The 21838-nt window shown below is 41.8% G+C and overlaps 1 protein-coding gene across 6 annotated transcripts in view; it reads right to left on the reverse strand.

The window, feature by feature from the left end:
- CHCHD6 (coiled-coil-helix-coiled-coil-helix domain containing 6) overlaps positions 1–21838 on the reverse strand; it is a 117803-nt gene that overhangs the window by 81465 nt on the left and 14500 nt on the right. The gene's annotated exons all lie outside the window — the stretch shown is intronic.

Below are 21838 nucleotides of genomic sequence, written 5' to 3' on the forward strand. Positions count from 1 at the left end.
AGGGTCAAATTACAGCAGGGAATGTGGCACCCAGGAATAAAGTGCAGCAATAGCACAGCCCACAGCTGACGGCAACCATCAGGCTGTCTCTCTCTGCAATACTGTTGGGATTCTGGGATTTGGGGAGAGGGCACAGAGAAGACTTTACTGGAGGGAAAAATAAAAACCACGCCCCTCTCTCTGTAAATGGCAAGTCAAGCTAGAAGGAAAGGTCCATACCTCAATCTATAAAGAACTTCCTCAAAGGCAAGTCACAGCACTTGGCAAGATTATTGCAAAAATATTTATCTTCTTGGCAAAACACATTTACCAGTCACAGACGAACTAGTGAGATGACGCCTAGAGAATCAGTCGGAGGCAATCCAGGGAAAGAAGCTACAATGATAAGGAAAGGTCCTTAAGCCTCTATCAAATGCCTTGTTTCTACATCATCCTGTCTTTGCTGGGAGGAGTTACCAGCTTCCCTCAAAGGTATTAACATCTCTGCAGCAGCACAGCAGAGATGTTTTGGCTGGGTACCTCAGCTTGCTACACTTCACAACTGCAAATTCTTATACCTCATGCTTTCCCATGCCTCTTCCAGTCCTGGTAGCAGTCCAGGTGGCAGGGGAGAAAACTAAATGCCATTAAAGGCTCCAAGACTAGAAGAAGGGATTGACAGCAGTGCACTGAAGAACAGAACTAGCTCCAAAATCAGCTAGATGGCATGTTCCTGACCAAGCCTAGGGCAACACCAAAACAGCAAAAAGCAGCTTGCACACATCATGCCTTAGACTGAACTGCAGAACTTTACAGGGAGGCTTGTATCAGACAAGTGACCACGGGGGAACCCTGACACAACCTCCACTTGCATCAGCAGAAATATCACCACTACTGTGGAGCCACCTGCAGTCACTATTCCAAACACGAGGCCTACATGAGGTTTTTTGTCCTTTCACTCTGTTGAAGGCAGGTGACAGGGTTTTGTTTTGTTTTAGAACCCAGATGCAGACTCATGGCCTTAAAAAGCAGTACTGGTGTAACCTTCATTTCCTCCTGTTTCTCCTACTCTCTCAGCCAACAACACACATCACCAGATCAAGTTTGGTTTCAGCAGCTGCAAGCTACACAAAAGGAACCAGTGAAAATCTTTATGGAGGAAATAATATGCAATTTTCTAGCTGAACACCTTTTAAAATGTAATGACAGAAAATAAAATCCTGCATCTGTGCTCAGCAATAACAATCTGTACGCACACAGTAACAACATGACACTTGGAATAAGCAAGATCCAGACAAAAAAGAGAGCTTACCCAGGCGTCCAAATCCGCAGGCTTGGAATAAAGAGAGTGCAAGAGAGAAGGGAAGGGAAAGAGAAGAAAAAGAAATCAGTGATTTATGGAGGCCGCCTGCTGCTGCACAATATAGCTTTCAGGACAAGTTTAGAAAAGTTCCTTTAAAAATTACAAGCATCTTAAGCAGTGCAGTGCTGTCCCCTGTTGGGAACTGTGCTATTAAAGCAAAACAAAAGTACATGCATTCCCAAAAATAAAAACAAAGCAAAGCAAAGCCCCCAAAGACTGCTGCAGGATCCCCCTGTGGGGTGGAAGCTACGCAAAGACAGCTGTGAAGCAGCCAGTTTCAGGGAGTCACGCAAGGCGCTGTACAATGTTAGAGGTGCCGATATCCACAACATGCACCAACAAACATGGCAATACCGGGCATACTCAAAAGGAGGTGGCCAACAACTGTGCTGTTTTGAAATTACCTGCAAAGAACAAGTGTCCTTTTGCAAGGGCATTTCTGAACACACAAGCTGACCTACATGGCAGGTCATCATCTTTACTGAATAATTTTAAAGAGTGCTTCCTAATAGAAAGCCAAGTGACTGATCAGACTTCCAAACAGATTACCCTTCATAGGCAACTGAACACCTCTTTAGTGCACAGTCCAAACCTCTGCCAAACCCAAGCCCCCTTCACATGCTCCTCCTTTTGTCAGCAAGCCTATTTAAGTATGAATACAAGCAGATGAAGCAGGCAGCACTATCACCTCTTATTTACTTATTTTTAAATAAACAGTACTCTTTAGTTACACAGTAACCCAGCAGCAGCAAAGCAAGTACAAGATGATAAACACTTCATGCCCAAAACCACCTCCTTCTGAAGCCAAGGTGTTTATAAGGCAGCCACGGCTCTCATTTGTTGTCAGGGGCTGCAAGCCTTCCCTGCCTCTCAGGGCTACATTCAATCAGCAGCACATTCACTAAGCAGGAACTTCAGAAAGGCTGGCCTTTTTTATTATGAATATTTATTTGAGAGGAGTTGACAGTGCAGGAGGAACCTTCCTCTTGGTCATAGTTCTGTGCCAGAGGGAGCAGACAGTGGAGTGCAATGTGTTTATGGGATCTGCCATCATTTTAATGACACAGAGCGACTACTTCAGGTAACTGAGGGATGATGTGTCATTAGCTGTGTCACCCATCCTTATCCTTTGCAACAGCTGAGAGGGCTGGAACCAAACATCTACAGTTCAACTGGGGAAGCCAATTCCCCCCTTTCTACAGACAGGTTTGATATAGCAGTATCAAGTCCTTGGCTGAACAAACCAATACACAACAGGTGTTCACCAGTAATCACTGACTGATCTTGACAAAAGCCAGATTTGAATAACATTTTTCTTCCTGCTTTTTACAGTCAGGACAGATGTGCTTAGTTTTGTTTTTACATTTTAGCAATTGCAAGGCTGTCCGTCCTCAGCAGATGGACAGGAGGAACACAGGGCTCTTTATGGTACATGTTATTATTTCAAGCAGGTAGGCCATGCACACCAGTAGCTCTTCACCGGATTTACATCTGTCATCTCTGGGGTGCCTAAGCCATTAACTGTCACATTCCTGGTGGACATATGTTTGCAGGACAAAATGAACATGAGATACTAACTCAGTGGCACTGGATGGGTGCTGGGAAGAGAGGAAGGAGAAGGAATCAGCCCTATCACCAATAGGTGATCCCTCTTATACCCCTGCAAGATGTCGTGCACAATATCAGAATTACAGTTTTAAGAATAACACTGTTAGTAACCACAGGGCATCTCTTCTGCAGGTACTGCTAAAGGCTTTAATTTTGTCAACTTGCAGGAAAGGGGAAAAATTACTCCAAGAATAGAGAGATACACTCCACTGAATGGAAACAGGAAAATTAAAAGAGGTGTAGATGCAGTAGGACATATTGCTTGTTGGGAAAAAATAACTACATTTGGAGTGAAGCACAGACTAAATAAAATATAATAATTTTACACAAAAATGAAAATTCAGGAGAGCTACTGGTTTAAGTTTTGCTACCTCTTAAGCATGTGCCACGATCTCTTTGCAGACCTGCATTTACCAACTTTGATAATAAAAGACAGTGTGTCCGCTAGTACTTTTAAAGTTTAAGAAATAAGCAACATGTGGCTTCCTTGCTTCCTAACAGAGTGAGGTAATGCATCTGTGCTTCTGAAAATTTCACATTTGAGCACTGATTATTTAGGCAGGGGATGCTTTCCCACGTATGTATCAACAGCGCTACTTCCAATGAAACAAAAAATACAGCATCAAATTAGTATTTCACACATACAGACAATTTCCAGCATCTTTTCCCAAATCCATTCACCACATCACCCATACATGACTGCCATAACGGGCACATCACTCATGGCTGTCATGGTCTGGGCAAATGTAAAAATGGCAGTGAGCAATGAAACATAGCTCTGCAAGTGGCAGTGAGGGAGGAAGGGATCAGCATGATAAAGCAGCAGCCCTAGGAGGGGCAACATCTTTGTAACAGGACTGGAACCAGCTTCACCCTAGATGGCCATTACCTTGCCACAGTCAATAACTCTGTCATATATCTAATTTCACTATAGTGTGACCAATGACTCAGGAATCCAGACTACCAGCTTGGTAGAGATCTCCTACTTAAAAACTGCAATACAGAGTATTTTTAGGGGCGCTGCCAACTTTGGGAGTGGAAGATAGAGTGGGAGATGCGAGAAATGAGAGGCAGCAGGTGCCCAAAACCCAAGACAGCTGCTGGCAACAACTTTTGCACTCATGTCAGTATCTGAAGAGCTCTGCAGCACATATTCTAACATCTTGATGACCAGACTTCATCACTGAATGAGCAGAGTAATTTCTTCTTACAGTATTAATCCAGCTCTAAACTTTTCCATGATGATAGAAATTAAAGCATTTAAAGAATATATCTAGACATTCAGTATCTACTCCAGACCCTTAAACGCTTCCAGTTTAGTGGAAAATTAAAGCAGTATCAATATTAAATGTAACAAGAGTCGGAGATGTAAGCAACTGACAAGGGAGAGGAAACAGGAAGAAACACTGAACAGCAATCAATTCTGAGGAAAGGCTGTGATGAAATTGCTCAACTCTAATGTATACAGAGCATACACAATTCTATAAACATGAAGATGGGAAGCAGCAGAAAAACCCTCTGCCCTTTTATGATTCAGGGACCAATGCACTTCTAATATGTATGGCATTGCAGCAAATAGGTTTGCAACGCTGACAGCTGATAGTTTTCATTTAAAACAAAATAAAGAGAAACTTATTTTAAAAATCCAAAGTAAACCATCTACTTTCATTGCTTGCTTTAATACTTCAGCCCATTCCCACATTCTCCTTTTCCCCATCACCACTTCTATACATGCATACATCCATACAGTTTTCATTTTGTAGGCTGCCAACAGACAAGGCATTCAATGTCTGTAGAAATCTTAGAGAGTGTAGGTTCTCTAGAGATGTACACTTAAGATGCTGATTTCTGATAGCAGGTGAGTCAACAACTCCCTCCAATTTTCTTCCTCCTTGCTTAAATCCCTACTCTGCCTGTTAGACATAATCTCCAAGTCCCTGACCAATTTAGAAAAAAAAAAAAAATCTCAAAAGAGGGCACCATGAAATTCTATATTAATTATGAATTTCTATCCCAGGACATATTTCAGACCCTACTGAGTCAACGAGGTATTTTCTCATAAAGCTAGAATCAAAGGCCACTCAACTCTTCTTGGATTATTTCTAGCTCACAATCATTAATACAGACTCCCATTATGCTAGCCTAAGGGTGGCATATGGCTGTCTAGGGATAGGACAGAAGAGGGAAAACAACAGTTATGCATGCCTACATCCCAGTCTCATTTCTGCGCATGCATATGGGGACATAGCTTTCTCTTGCCAGATTATTAAATACCAAATATATTAGCTTCCGAGTCAAACATAGTACTTCAAACACGACCACTGTTTTGCAAAAAATCAAGATGACATGCATAATCAACCCATGTGCCTCTAACCAGCAAAAATTATGAACCGTGTGAGTACAGAAGGAATTCCCTTCCCACACTTGCTCCCAGACACTACAAGCAATTTTTACCTGCCTCTGAACAAAATGGATATTTACAGGCACCAGCCAATGGTTACAGGTTCAGTGTAGCACAGCGAATACAGAGTTCCTGCCACAAGATTAGAAATTTCATTTCTTTTTATTTACAAAGATATTATCTCAAATATTATACAGTTTAAGAGAAATACAGTTGACTTTGGGGCTGCTCTTTAATACACACAAAGACTGTCTTAATTGCATGCTTGAGTAAGGAAATTCTTGAAAGGCTTCAGTCATGGTCACGCATCCCCTGTCAGTCTCTATGAATCCTTCTGCAGGTGGAGAGTCAGGTGCACTTTCAAACATCACAGTTCACGTTTTTACCCACTTTGACAGTCTTGTAAATTTTCCTGTTCTCCCTGCTCTTTCATCCCAGACATATGCAAAGCATGCTTTACACAGTTACAGGGTTGGTGTCTTTCTGTGGGAAAGACATACGGTGATCAACATTTAGTATAAATCAAGTGGATTCCAAAGCCTACAGAAAGGATGACAAAAAGCACAGGTGACTCAAGTTAAAATACATGGTCTGGGCTAGTACACATACACAATCTTGCTTTGTAAGGTGTTACCTACAGGCAAAATGGAGTCAAAATATGTAGAAAGATTAACCAGAGACTGCCCAGAAAAGAAAAAAAAAAAAAAAAAACACATAAAAGTGAGGAACTTCACTGCAATCCCCCTCATTTCTGTGATCACTAGAGACAGACAGGCAGTCGGCACTAAATCTCCCTACCACCAGTTCTGAAACTGTACCTTGGTCTTCACCTGCAGCATTCCCTACATCCTAGGCCACAGTCAGTGTTATGAAAAGGCTGCCAATTAAGTTGTGGTTTTGAGCTATAGAAAAATGTCCACTAGGGACTCTGATTCTTGCTTGCAAAGCACTTGCAACCCACTGTGTGTTTTAGGAAGAGAACATACTGGTTCTCAAATACATGCACTCTCGGCTCCTCACAAGGCTGCGATCAGAGAAAATGTTGCAAGGTTGCCTCTTTTAATGAAGTCCGAGTGTATCATAATGAAATCAAAATGAAGAGTGTAGATTCAGCAACAACACTGATTTCAGGCTATTGTAAAACTATTCTTTATTTTTATATTGCAATCTCCAGGACATGATTGTATCAAGAGCACCTCGCAAAGCTATATCACTGCCAGCAAAATTTTGATTTCCATTTGATAGGACTATTTGCAAACAGCAATTTTCCACATTGTGGAAGTGCTTAACATTTTTAAGAACTACAAGAATTCAACGCTGATTTGATGCCTGTTTACTGGGCAATGCAACACACTCTTGCTCAAGGCAGATAGCTTGGAAAAACCGGGGGGGGGGGGGGGGGGGAAACGGGACCTGTCTCTCTTCCTATGAAGGAGCAGTACCTGCTAGTCGCTCAGCAAGGATCACAAACCAGGTGTTGCTGCTGCCAAGAGGGTACAGACTGAGTGTAGCAGGAAGAGTTAAGAGGTTTGATGAATTTTCCTTAGGGGAAAAAAAACCAAACCCACAACATTTCTCTCTCAGTGGAACTCCTGAAGCTCAAAAATTATGTCACATGCTAAGGAAGCGGAGAATTATTTACTCCTGGACCTTTTGATCAAAAGCAAGAAGCTTGAAATTTAGCTTTAAAATAGTATATGCTCTAAATATAGCAGTCAGATGACCTGACAGAGCTAAGATTCATGCTTCATGAGTTTGCAAATTGAAAGAGTCAGTCCAATTCAGAGTATCACAGAACCCTAAAGACGGATTGCTGTATTTATTGTAGCAGATCCTATTCACAAACATATCTCCACCCTGTTTGCTCTCTAATTATACTTGGGGCACATAAAATCATTTACTTTCTGTTGCTCCTTTTGTACGCTATACCTCCAAAGTCAATGAAAGTAATTTTAAGAACCTGTTGATTGATTTATTGATCAAATAAGTTGACCAGTGCAGTAGACTAGAAATAACCAGACAGGCAAGTGAGTTGATAAATATTCCTGAAGGCTAGTCACTATAGGCACTGCAAGTCAGGTTCAGGGCTTTTTTAGAATCTATATTAACAGTTGGCCCTAAAACTTCATTCCTTACGCAGGCCTGCTTGGTCAAGGGCACTCCCCAACCAAATATTTGAGATAACTCTGTACAATCCAGTATTAGCTATCAAATTCAGCAGAAGTCATTGGCAGAAGTTCAGCTCCTACTACCAGAAACAACATGAGAAGAAAGAGGAAGGGGAGTTTGAGGCAGGAAAGAAATACTTCTATCTGACCAAGGCCATGGGATGGAAGAAACACAGGTGGAGATTATCACCCACAGGCAGCTAGCAGTGCTTGGGACAGTTTTCTGGTGAGCCTCCGGTGGGGCTTCAGCACAGCTTTCACCAAGCTCCAACAGCGAGGAACAGATTATGCCCCCGGTCAGCACTGAAAACCATGTATCTCATCTATCATGTATTCACTGAGATGGTCTATTTTCTTCTTGTGGATTTAATTGTGATTTAATGAGGTTTTCAATGAAACGTGTTGGCAGCTTATCATAAAACTAAGCTGAACATAACTTGTACTCCTTTACACTGTCCGCTCAGTCGCATGAAGAACTGTCATCCAACTCAAGCAAGAGCCAAATTAGTATTCACCTCTGTTGCATAAGAGTGGTTTCCTAAGAGGCAGAGGACAGGTACACCGACAAAGCAGGAGGCAAAGGAAAATGTTTGCATTACTACTATTATTTGTACAATATTTTAGGTAATACTTTGGCACTATGGTTTTGGGGACTTTACATTTATCGCCAACACAATAAAGGAATTAAAAGTCCAAGGATGTCCATAGCTTCTTCCACAAGCATAAAATTAAAGCAGAAAAAAATTCACCATTCAGGTACAAAGTAAATTAGCAAGATCAAGTTCACAATCTCTCATAACCTCTCAGCATTTTTGAAAATAAATGCCACACTTATCAAAACAACCTTTAAAATAAAAACCTTTAGAAGCTTATTTATCTCATAATATTCTCCTTCCTGCCTGTCATATAATATATACACACTGCATACATATAAAATCAAAAGAAAAATTCACTCAAAGAAACCAACCTTCCAGTGCTCCCTTTTCCATTTAGTGTTTGTTATACACCCACAGAGACCTTAAAACATTTTAAAGGATCAAGCTTTCCTTCTCATTAGTAGCACCATCACATTGTTCCGAACTCTGGTCATATAACCTTTTGCACCTCTTCTCTCTACTGAATCAATCTCCCCTGGCAACTTCTGGTGTGGCACTCTACTCCCCCTGCCTCCGGCTCTTCTTCCCTCACTAATTCTGTGTTCAGAACTGTGAAGCACAAAATTAGACGTTTCAAATTAAGCAAGGAGAGAGAATGAGAGAACCTTATTAAATCAACATTAGCATCAGAGTGTCTTTAAAAGAGAAACTCAATTGCAAAATATTACTTGTCTCTGTAAAGCTCTTTACATTGACAGAAATGAGACAGGCAGCAGCTGAAGTCATCTTCCCCTGCCCCCACCTTCCTCTTCATGCTGGTCACAGTGCTTGAGCAGTAAGAGCAGGATCCTTTTCAGACCACAGCCCCAGAGGTAGAGGAGCTTACCTTGAACTCACAAGCACTGCAATTGCCAAGTAAAAAGGACAAGGTCTATCACCATGATGTTGGGGGAAAAAAAAACACACACGCAGAGCAAGCATGTTAACGCACAAAAGCGGGCTGCCTTCTCCTCCCAAGCTTTCCACAACACTGGTTGTTCTCTTAAGTCACATGACAAGCTACAGTCAATTCTTTTTTACAGCAAGGCAAAGAGACATTTCAAGTTTTAGTTTCCATTCCCAGTCCCCAACAATCAAAATTACTGACACGATGGTGACAATCAACATATTCTGTTCCAAAACACCTTGACTTTCTGCATGTGAACCTTTGGTTCCTGGCCAGATATCCTTAAACTCCTTTTCAGGATAAATCACTGGAATATCATACCATTCCCCCTTGCTAGATAATTAGACATGTTGTTAAAGCCAGAAATCACCTCCGAGCCTGCGCAGTCGTTAAACATGATTTTCCCTTGGCACTTCTTGAGTAAGAGTTGATATTTGCACCTTGTGTGAACAGAATGAGTGTGCACACCGTATACCACTGTGCAGCAGGCTACGTACTTGTCTGTTGAGCTGCCGCCGAGAACAGGCAGTGTCTCAGCAGTATCTTGTAGAGAGAGTTTGTGATGTGTGCTGCTAAGGAGTCCTATGGAAACAAATTCTACTAGAATAATTTAAGTACAAAAACATCTATTTGAAAGCTATGTCAATTAATTAAAATCAATGTTTAGAGTAGCCTTTTAGCTGGGGAATGCTATCCTAAGGATGTGAAACTGAAGGTCAGTTCCTGATAACAAAATTAAGCTTTCAAAGCATTTTTGGGCAAAACAGACACTACTCCAACAGAAATGGAGGCTGAAGCTTTTGATTGCTCTAGACCTAACATGCAATGGAAACTTCTGTACCAGCCAGACACTACTGAAAGCTGTGCATTTTGCAGACAGGTTTCTAAGCGCAGACTCTCTGTACCAATAAAAGGTCTCTTGGAGAAGCCAGAAATGCTGGCAGGTCTGATACCTCTTCAGAGGTGTAATAAAAGTGACCACTTCCTCACCTGACAGCCATGCTTAGATGCCATTAACTAAGCACTAGACAAAGTGGTTGCTACACCAGAGTTAAGACAAAGTGCACCAGGGAAACAGGAAGGAGGAGGATTAAAAAAAAAAAAACACAAACAAACTACGAGAACTAGTGACAGAAAGCTAACTCAGTTGTTTAAAGGGCTGTCTATTCAACATCCTTGTTTCATAAAATGAAATGGTTCATTTTCACCTCAAAGGGCAACAGTAGCAATACAAGACTGCTTGAAGCCTTCCAAAATGAAAGGGCCTGATGAAAACAAGCAAGTTACCATTAAACTGTAAAAACCGAAAAATGGGGAAAACAGAAAATCCAGAATGAAGCACCAAACCTGCTGTCCTAGGGCTGCCCTCGATGCCCTTCCAGGCCAGTATAAAGTGTTTACCAAAGTGTACTTAACTGCCTGCTATATGCCTTTCTTCCAGGAAAGGACAACACTAAGCAGAAATTGAAAGCATTTTTTCCTATTCTCTGCTGCGTCTAATTTTCTTCTAGCCTTTCCCTAGCAGCCTGACACTAGAAGTGGCTGTCTGTTACCTGCATGTCCCATCCCTTGCTTTCACAGGGGTTATCACATAGTGCCTTTAATTCAGTGGGACAGTAACTATAATGATGGATGTCTGAACAGAATGATAACAGGGACTTAGAAAGTTAAGTGCTAAACATAATAATGAAAATTAATAAGCTGATATTAACAAGCAAGTGCAAGGTCCTGCACCTGGGTAGGAAAAACCCCAGGCACCAGTACAGTCTGGGGGCTGAACTACTGCAAAGCGGCTCCGTTGAGAGGAACCTGGGAGTGCTGGTGGACAACAAGCCGACCCTGAGCCAATAATGTGCCCTTGTGGCCAAGAAGGCCAATGGTATCCCGGGATGCATTAAAAGGAGTGTGGCCAGCAGATTGAGAGAGGTTATCCTCCCCCTCTACTCTGCCCTAGTGAGACCACATTTGGAGTACTGTGTCCAGTTCAAGAAGGACGTGGAACTCGTTGAGCAAGTCCAGTGGAGAGCTACAAAGATGATCAGGGGACTGGAGCATCTCCCATATGAGGAAAGGCTGAGACAGTTGCGTTTGTTTAGCCTGGAGAAGAGAGGACTGAGGGGGGATTTCATCAATACCTATAAATATCTAAAGGGAGGGTGTCAGGATGATGGGACTAGGCTCTTTTCAATAGTGCCCAACGACAGGACAAGGGGCAATGGGCTCAAGTTGGAACACAGGATGTTCCAGCTCAATATGAGAAAAAACTTCTTTCCTGTGAGGGTGGCAGAGCAGTGGAACAGGCTGCCCAGGGAGGTTGTGGAGTCTCCTTCCCTGGAGACATTCAAATCCTGCCTGGGCACAGTCCTGTGCCCCCTGCTCTGGGTGTGCCTGCTCAAGCAGGGGGGTTGGACAAGATGATCTCCAGAGGTCCCTTCCAACCCCCACCATTCTGTGATATCCCTAAATATGAATGCATTAGTTCATGGGATGGGATGTAATTTTCCTGCGAGGCCCTCTTCTCTTGTACACAAAACACCAAGGGTGCCAAAATGGAACAGTATCACTTCAGCCTTTAAAAAAAGAAAAATCACTCTGATTTCAGTGTTCACCAAGTAGAGTCTGTTTTTCCAAATACCAAGTAGTTAGTTTGCATTCACATGCCCAACATTTTCAGCTCTTTAGTGCCTTCATTCTGAAAATTTTTCAGGCAACAGTCAACTTTTACCAGCCACACAAAATGTACAACTAAAAGAAGAACAAACAGTGGAGGCAATTTTTGAACAACTTCCACCATCTAATTCTGTTTTTTGAAAACCATAAGTCAGTTTGATAACTCAAAAAAAGCATCAAGAATTAAACCACCAGAGGGTTCTGAGGGGTTTTATTTTTGTTTGCTAGAAATGCACCATACTATTCACCTTCAAAGATCTCAGTGAGTCTCAGCACATCTTGACAACACTTCTTGAGATAACTACTATTCCAAGAAAACGAAAGCACAAGCCAGATGCAATAATTTGTCCTGATTCATGCAGAAAATACTAGACAGGATCATGACTGATAACAGAGACCCAAACCGCAGAAGAAACCAAGATTTTCATCTTCCATGTATTTACGTAGATTACTGAAAGGAAAACAGTCACAGTGTACTGATGCTTGCCTGTTAATATCCTTCCAAGATGGCACAATCAGAAAATTATCTCAAAGGATCTAAGTATAATGGAACAAAAGGTTATACACATTTCAGATTAAGTGAAAGAGCTGGAGCAGCAAAAAAGCAATCCCTATTTCATTCTTAAGTCTCTAAGGGACTCAGGAAGCAGCAGTCAATGGTGGAAAGCCATCCACCAAATCCAGGAAACTAATATTGCTTGCAGTGATTAACTCACTCTAGGTGTCAGCCTGCCACCTACTACTGTCAGTGTGGAAAACTCTGTAAGCACCAAGAGGATTCTGAAGAAGGGAACAGAAACACTGAAAAAGAGGAGGCAAGACAGGCACAAAACAATGCAGAGTCACATCAGCCTTTCCTTTCAATAGAAACTTTTGGCTGCAGCACTTAGCCCACTTCTGAAACATCAGTAAAATGGACCCATCTCATCACCACTCGGTTTTTCAAGCAGCAATTCGGGAATTAATATTCACGGGTTCTAAGACTGACATAATTGCAATTTAAAAAGGGCAATTAATCATCAGCCACACTGGCGGCTGACTTGCCAGGCTGGGATCCTTTCTCTCCACACCTGTCAACAAACCCACAGGAGGGAAAAGCATCACACATGCACACAGAGCCAGGAAGTGCCATTCTCCCTCTTACCCCCAATCCCAGGCATCACAGTGTATGCTGTGGGTTGCGTTACTGTTTTTTTTCCCACATGTGCTCCATTGGGATCGTTCACTCACCCTTTCTCCCAGCAACTCCTCCATGATGCCCAGTCTCCCTTGGCCTGTGGATAAGGAATGCGCTCTCCATGTTGTATCTCACTCACGTCAGCCAAGACAATTGAGGCAATCAGCCCCATCGCCTCCATTATGGAGTTCTCATCTCCCCATTTTCCTTTGTATCTTTGCATGAACTAATATTTTTTAAGAGTGGCATCTCATCCTGTTCCTACTTGCAAAGTAAATTACAAAAAGGTGAGAGTACGGCTCCAGAAATTCCACACCTAGCAAGCAGTTTTTACAAGATAAGTCAAAAAAAAAACCAAACAATTAAGGCAGTATTTACTTCCGTGCTTTTATGGGTAGATTTTCAAGCACGCTTTAAGCAAAAACAAAAACCCAAGCAATTGTTCTGGGTATTAGTTCTGCCACTTCAAATCTTTCTATGCAAGCATCCATTGCCAGATATGAAAAGTATTTCAACCAATAGTATTTAGAAAGGAGAAATTTTGAAGTTTGTCAGTGGTGTTCCGGTTCCCAGAAAGAAAGTTCTGAGACTAAATTACTGTGGGGTGAGTATATAATCTCCTGTAGGAAGTACAATTCTTAATATAACATCCTTTCCTGAGATGAAAAAAGCCACCAAACTGATGATCATATTATGCCAGTCTACTTATCTGAAAAGTACGAAAAACCACAATGGTGATAAATACCACAGAAAATAAGTATAAGATTGATGGAAATGTTTAGAGCTCAGCAAGCTGTGATGTCTTCAAGTGACACACTTAAGACTACGTCATTGGGCCAAAGAAAATATACAATGTACCTCTAGACTAAAGAAACCTTGCTCAAACAGGTGCCACTGCTGCCAGCCAAGTGCAGCAGATACACAGCGACTGAGGATGTGTTGTACGACAAGATGTATAGCCCTCCCCTCCTCATTCCTGACAGTCAGCAACTAGAAATTGCCTTCATCATAACAATACACAAAAAGATTTCAATGCTTTTGTATGTGAGAGAGAGTAATTTAAATCCTAAGAATTAAGTCAGGATGGAAGCTGGAACACAATTACGTATTGCACGTCTTGGTCAGAGTTCCAAACAAAGGTAGTTGGCCGAACGTGTCCGCCAGTAGATAACACCAATAAATGGCCTCATTTCCATTTATTATAAGATAATAAACAGGCTTTGCTTCCTCATCCTGTACTCATTTCTATCTGGTCCCTCTCAAGCTTTGCTATCTTTTTGACACATGCTCCAGGTGTTCTTCACCCACAAACCTCAGTGCATCACTGCAGGTTAAATTAGGTGTCTACAACCCACTTCTCTCAGCCTTGTGAAACTAGACAAGTGCAATTATGAGCTCCCTCCAGTTTTTCCTCATTCAGCTTTTGCAAGCTTTTAGAAATCTCTTAAAGAACATTTAGTTCCCAAACAGACCTTTACCTTCCAATGACACAACTATCACATTGCCCACACGCCCTCTGTTCAGATAGGACTGATCTTGTCCTCCATTAACAAAATCACTCCTTAACAAACAAGCGTGTGGTGTTAAGAAATCACAGGTATTTCACTTGAGTATGTATGTTCTCCCAACTTAGAAGTAAATACCCTGTAACTCAGTTGTATTTCTTCATAATGACTGGCTGGATCAAAGACTTTTACTGGGCTCTCTGCCATTTGGAAGGGATGTTTACCAAAAACAGAGTTGGTAACAAAGCGGGTGGGGGGGAGAAAAAGAGAAATACAAAGAATCTTTCTCGAACACTGTCAGCCTCCTGGGCTCTGCTCAGCATCACGGATGCTTCATTTCTTACATTTTTTTCAGAAGAAAAACAAATACTTGTGCTTCCAAATTTTCTTAGCACCTGTAAGCTTAATGCCTCCAATCAGCTCTTGCTCACATATTTATCTTCAAGCCCATATTATGAAGTATTGATAAGCTTTTTCCTTCCCAACGTCTCTCACTCCACATGGATAAGAGCCACTAATAGAAGATGGAGACCAAAATGCTTGACTCTTCTATTGCCTACATTTAGCAATCAGCAACTGCCTGAGTATTGTGAGAGACCCAAAGCACTGCAGTGTATTACACACTTATCTCTGCAGAACCACCCTGCACAAGTGACAACTTCCAGGGAGGGGGAGGGGGAATTTTGCAGCTTTGCGATAATTAAAGCATAGACAAGTGTCACTGCTGTAGATAATTATGCATTAGCAGTGAAATTACTTAATGGAATGAAATAAACTAAGCCAAATGTTTTGTTTTAAAGGGACTTTACGGTCTGCAAAAGGTGCCCGACAACCCAGGAGAGCGAGAGTGACAGTCCTCCATCATTCATAAAAATGATACGACACCAACACCACAAGAGCCTGGCAGGCTTCCACCTCCCACCCAGGCACAGGGCAGGGAGAGCAGAGAAGAAGCTAAAGAAAATTTTGGCCTCCCCGGTCATGCATGCTCTGATCCATCCAATAAGCGCCCACACAGGGACCAGTCAGTCACTAAGCAGAGAGGAACAACTGACTGGGATCATTTCCTAAATACAGATACCAGCTCTAAAGAAACAGTTTAATACAACCCACAGATCTTCCATAGCGCACCCCCACAAGCCGCCATCAGAAAAAAAACCACTATTTTTAATCAGTGTCAGTACAGGCAAGACTCCAACCAACAACAGAAACAGGATATGTAGGTACACAGCCCACAACAAACCATCTCCTTCCACCAAGCCCATGAGGTCTTCCCCCATCCTCTCTTCTTGCCTCAACAACTGCACACCTACACACACTCCCACCACTGCTCTCGTCTGAATGGCTCTCAGCAACGTCCTCCTGCTTGTTAAAACAAGGACTCTCAAGGTCAGTCAGAATTTATAAGGCAGCCATTTCATCTTTTGTGCTTCTCTGGCTACATTCCTTCCTAAAAGCTGCTGAACATTGGAGATTCTGCTAGGTCTGAAAGCCCTGCCAACACCAGGGCCAATTAGGAGTTTCAGGATGATGCATATTAAAGTTATTATGGGAGGCAGTTATGCAGCCAGAATAAATCTTAACTGAACCTTTAAGTGTTTTTTGTAACCCTTATTTCTCCTTCTTGAAAACAGATGAAAAGATACAAATCTCCACCCTGAAAATCTACAGGGATTCCAGCCAACGACCAACTTCTCCCTCAAGAGAAGATTCTGCCCTCAAAGCAATAATTCATTTAGTCCAAAGCCAGCTAGATCATCCTTGTTTTAAACTCCAAATCACTCAAATCAGTCAGAAACTTAAAATATCAGTAAACAGTGACCTGAGATACTGCCTTTACAAAAGCACTGCATGTACATCTCAAACTTCCACTGAAAGAAAACTTCAGTGGTTTTCAGTACAAGCCGCCTTAGATTGTCTGCGTAGTCTGATTGCACATAGTCAAAGGGACACAGATATTATAGGGGTATTTTTTGTTTTAGTGTTTTTTTTGTTTGTTGTGGTTTTTTTTTTTTTTTTTTTTACAGACCAGGTTTTGTAGGTAGTATCTAATTAGAAGGCTAGGATGTAGGTCAAAAGAGTGAATCTTAAAGAGGATCTGAGGAACAGAGGCAGCAACATCAGTTTTGATAGCGAGCACAAGATGTCATTTGGACAGCATCTGCCACTCTCCTCCCACCATTTCCAAAACCAAACTTGCTCTCAGCAGCAATTATCTACCCCTCCAAGAAGTACTACTAGAAACCAACTAGAGAGCTGAAGACCAAATCGCTGAGCTGCCTGAGAACATACCACCTCATTTGTGTGGAAACCTGCACTGTCCTGATGACAACCTTGTCCTCCCCTCTGCAGCCTGAATACACGGCAATTTCACAAGCTGCTAGATCTATGCACTTAAGCATGAAAGCAAGCCCCATAAAGCATGCTGAGAAAATGAGAGACAGAAGCAGGCTGATTCAACATGCATCTCCAGTTTGTAAATTATGTCAGTACAGAGTGGCCTCACAACTCCAAATGATGTATTTCTCTAGAAACCAATGAACTTCAAAAACTTAGGGTAAACTCATCCTGAAAAATATTATGGTAACTCCTGGAGAAGCTAGAGTCAGAATGAAAACAAATAAGCATCAACTTTGAGACATTTCATTGGCATGCAAGCAATTTGAGGGCTCAGCAGTTCCCAGTCCACCCCTGGAAAGGAGTCTTCATGGGTGTCCCTTCACTGCCACCTTCAGGAAATACTCGCTGCTGCTTTCAAAGTGCTCTCGACACAGCAGGGGTAAAAGTATGAACTGAGCAAAGACATCATCACTGCCATTCAACAAAAATGCACATTAAAAATCTTTAGTTCCAAAATAGGAGTACCACAGCTAAAATCACATGCCAAAGAACTGAGGAGCAGAGCAGAGAGTCTGCAAGACCAATACACAGAGCAGCCATCGGGCTGAGCAGTGGTTCTGACCCCGAATAAGAAACGTAATTTATCTCCCAGATTCTGCACATGAGGCAGGTAATAGATTTTCCCAGATCCTAAATTCAAAGGGCTATTAATGAGGATATGCTGTTAATAGATTGTTTACTAGACCCTATTTGCACCATGGTATTTTAAAGGATCACTTAAAAAGCCAACAAACCCCTTCCCTCCAAAATGATTTTTAAAAATAAGCAAATCAAAGCTTCTTTGCTAAAGAAAGCAGAAAGTTTTGTAAGAATTCAGAGTTGGTCACGAAGTGAAAAAAATAATGTACAGCTCAACAAAGACATTCTAATATTATTATTTACACCCACGTGCACAAGATGTACCTTAAGTCTCTGGACAGTATATTGACTTACTAGTAGATGACATGAATTATCAAGCAGGAAACTTACTTCCAAATCAGTCTGCATCATAGCTCCTAAAATAGGCAAATGACTTGCTGAACTATACAGCGAAGCCTAACCAAGCTCAACAGCAACATCTGCTGGCCAATGAGCAATAGTATGAAGTTAGCCTAATTATCTGGAAGTTTATTGCCCACTCTTAAAAAGATGTCGATTTTTACTGTAGTTTAAAAATGCCCAGGTAAGATATATTTCTTGCACAGAAAGCAGATAAGACTACTCAATGTGTTCAAGCAACAAGGCAAAATTTTGCCTGCACTTGCAGGCACATGTAGTCAGAAAAAAAAAAAATATTGGTCATCTACCATTACCTGCCCACCAAGATACCTGACAGCAAAACCCTGAAATTAAGAGGGGTTAAAATTCATGTTAGTGAGACTATGCTGGAGAAAATCTCTTCTGCCCAACTGCTTCAATCACATCCAAAGAACACCCATGGTACCCCTTGAACTACTTTCTTTCCTAAGGGAGCAGCCTGCATGTGCAAGGCCTGAGGCAGTGAAGGATTTATCAACCACACTAGTCCCATCTACACAGAGAATGGCAGCTAGAGCTCCCTTCCCTCCAAGTGCCTGAACACATTCCTTATTAACCTTAGAAAATAAGCCTGCTATGGTAGAGTAACATTACTGGAGCAGGAGCATGGCTAATGGTCCCCACTTAATCTGAGCACAAACTGACACTCTATCTAGACTAACTACAAGGAAAACTCTTATTTTTAGCCCAGATGCATAAAATTTCATGAACTACTTCTAAACTGTTCTAAAGAAAAGAAAATGCAAGTGGCTGACAACAGATTCAAGATTGCATTTAGACCTTCATCATGGTCTGGAACAAGGGCAGAGTGACCCGAGAGCTGGCTTCTGAGCAACCATCAGATGGGAAAAGGTGTTGACACATCCCTCTTCTGTTACCAGTGAAGGAACAGTGTCAAATTCTTACCTGACCACAGAGAACCACCTCTTTCTGCAGGTCGCTGTATAACAAGAAATCACAGGCAAGTAGGTTTTCAATAGAACCCTATGATAACCTTCAGCAGCACAAAGCTTAGAAAAATTACACTGCAAAATGCTACGCCTTGAACAGGAAAAGGCACGCTGCCGGGGGGGGAGGGGGCTACTTTTTAAATTATAGAAAACTATAGGCTGGACTGAAGGCCATTATCTTTAAAATTTTCATTTGCTTTGCAGTTTAAAGCTCTCATATGCTTGTCCAAGTTTTGTACTTGAAACAAAAGTCTTTCACCCTGAAAAATTAAGGAAAAGGATTTAAGAAACATGCAAGTCTTTTTGCAGCTGATGTAAGCCTTTGTTATTCATGGGGTTTGGGGAGGGTTTTGTCAGTTGTTTGGGTTTTGGTTTTTTGGTTTTTTTTTTTTAAACATACCCATACTCCCAATCTCCCTTTTTCCACATTTAGCTTTTAACTAGGAAAGCATATCATAAAAATACAAAAAATGCCTGATTGCCAAGGTCCTTAGCTGGGAAGAGAACAGCTTTTGTAAGGAACCATTAGTGTATTAGAGGTTTGGAAGCTACAGAGGGGAGTCACAGTTTCAGCTCGACAGTGCCAATTACAGCTATAGCAAGATGAATACTGAGGAACAAACCCATTCTGCTCAGAGGCTGGAGAGAAGGGAAAAGGAGAGAGAAGAGATACGAGCCTATGTGTTTAGAAAAAAAACGGGGCTTGAAGTCATCTGCTAGACAGTGAACCACTTTTTCCATGGCAAAAGCATTAGGCTAAAGATCCAGTGAATGTACGTGGCAAGCTCTCAGTCCTAATTGGAAGAGCACTGGTTATTTAACAAATGTATCCTTAGACTAATGTACTATTCAAGCAGGTATTAAACTATAGAGCTTTTTTTCTTTTGGACAGTAATTATACATAGCCCTGCTCCATCTGTCTGTTTGATCAATTTTTACTCTCAACTCCTACTATATCATCCTTCAAGTTTGCCCATTATCACTAAGTCTTCAAGGCTAAAAAGGCTCTAAACCCCCAATGTAACACACAGACAGGAAAAAGAAAGCCAGCTAACTCTCTAATTCCTTCCCGCCCTCATAAGCTTGCAGGTGTTCTACTTTCATTGTCGGGGGGGGGGGAAATCAAAGCGAAAGTCATCAGCTCATTTCCTCTCCCTTAGTACAGTCCCTTTTAAGAAGCTATTTTCTATCATGTTTTACTCAGTACTCATAAATAATATAGATAATTGCAGATGGTCATAACAAACAAGCAGAGAAAGTATATCTATATAGTACAAAAGAAACAAAAATCCTTATGTGCTCCAAAAGCAGAATGAATTCCTGGCAAATAGCAGCAGTTGCATCCAGGTCGTTTTTTTAGTTGATGTAAGGCAATCATAGAGCCAAAAATAATACAGGGACAGACTTTAGACAGTTAAACGAGGGTGCTGGCAGCTCACTTCCTCTGAAGCACATATTTCCTATCTCTTCCCCACGTGCAATACATATAGCTAATTCTTCCCTAAATTTGCACTAGGAAGGAGGAATATTGGTCATTAAAAGATAGGTTTAAAACTGCTGAAACTCCAAAATACATAAGCAGCGTGCCATTAGGAAGATATTATGCTGACTGTAATAAGAAACTCTAAGAGAGCCCACCCAGCTGCCCAAGAGTTAACATTATGCATTTCTCATCAAAACCTCTTCCAAGAGGTTAAGCACACAATAGACTGTCTAAAGCACAGCTAGAAGGGCTGCTTGAAATTCCACACATGTGCCTCAGCAATGTATTTCTATTAATGTCCAGTGTGTGTCAGCGTGAAGATAAGGCACCAACATCATGTCCAACCAGCCAGCTAGAGAATGGGATGCCGTGTAAAACATTGTCTGATGCTTAGAATCCCAGAGAACAGTGTCGTTTGCAATCTTACCCACTGCACACGTGCCTGATAACGCCACCAACAAGGAGAGGTGGCAGGAGCAAACTGCCCTGCAGTTTTGGGAAAGTAAAAAGACAGAGAGAGAAAGAGGGAGGGAGAGGGAAGCAAACAGAATGAAAATAAACTTCATCAACAAATAGAACAGGTTTGAGGATGCCCAACTGTAGCAGACTGCATAAACAAACTGGAAAAAGCCTCAGTGAAATTTACTCTTCCTACCAGCTTGCTCTAACTTTTCTTTAAGGTGAGAAATAAAGAAGCAGTATTGGTGCTTATTTTCATTTCTCCCATCATACCAAGTAGACTCAGCTTCATCTTCTGGTATGATCCAAAATTATTTGTATTGGGAGAATTGTGGAAGACATTGTATTTGAGGAAATCTGATCTTAAACAGGACATGTCTGCTCTGTTGAGAAGCCTGTATGCTACCATGTGCACTGATGGGTGTTAGAACACAGATAGCATTCCAGCCTATCAGGACACTCCCTATTAGCTGAACAGCTTGCTAATATAATCTGTAACTTACCTATCTTTGAGAAAGGTAAACTGTAGGTGGATGAAGGAGTGGAATGTAGCGATCCTGAGCAGAAGACCACTGCGCATCAAGGAGGTGGTGACCCACAGAACAGTTAACCCAAGCAGGTGCAGGCACATATACAGCGTGACCTTCAGGCTCGTCTTGTACTGCTCAGATTTCTCGGCACAGTAACAGAGGAGCCTGCAGGCAGCTGCCGCTTGGTATTGGCCCCTGCAGGACCTTGCCTTTATCTACAGGAGCAGCAAGATGTTCTCATGTGAATATTCTTTATGAGCAGAGCTGTTTTCTTGTAAGAATATAATTGCTCAAGTGATGAAAAAGGAAGAACCTCTCCAACTGCACAGTGTGCCATAGGAAAATTCATCCAGGGTCTGTCCAATGCTGCATGGAAGTGGGGCTCCCAGCATGTGAAAGGACATAAGATTTACTAGCTATAGTCCTCTTTCTAGTCTACGTTATTAAAACAGCTATTTTATTAAGCCACTTGTCAGCCTTTCTTATTGAGACCCAGAAAGAACCCTGCACTGTTTCTCTCTCACACCACACCCCAGAGCAGAACATTCTGCCCATCTCAGGTATCTTCTTTACCATCCATGTTGCC

The sequence above is a fragment of the Phalacrocorax aristotelis genome, chromosome 6 (assembly GCF_949628215.1).
Source record: "Phalacrocorax aristotelis chromosome 6, bGulAri2.1, whole genome shotgun sequence".
In the NCBI taxonomy this organism is placed as follows: Eukaryota; Metazoa; Chordata; class Aves; order Suliformes; family Phalacrocoracidae; genus Phalacrocorax; species Phalacrocorax aristotelis.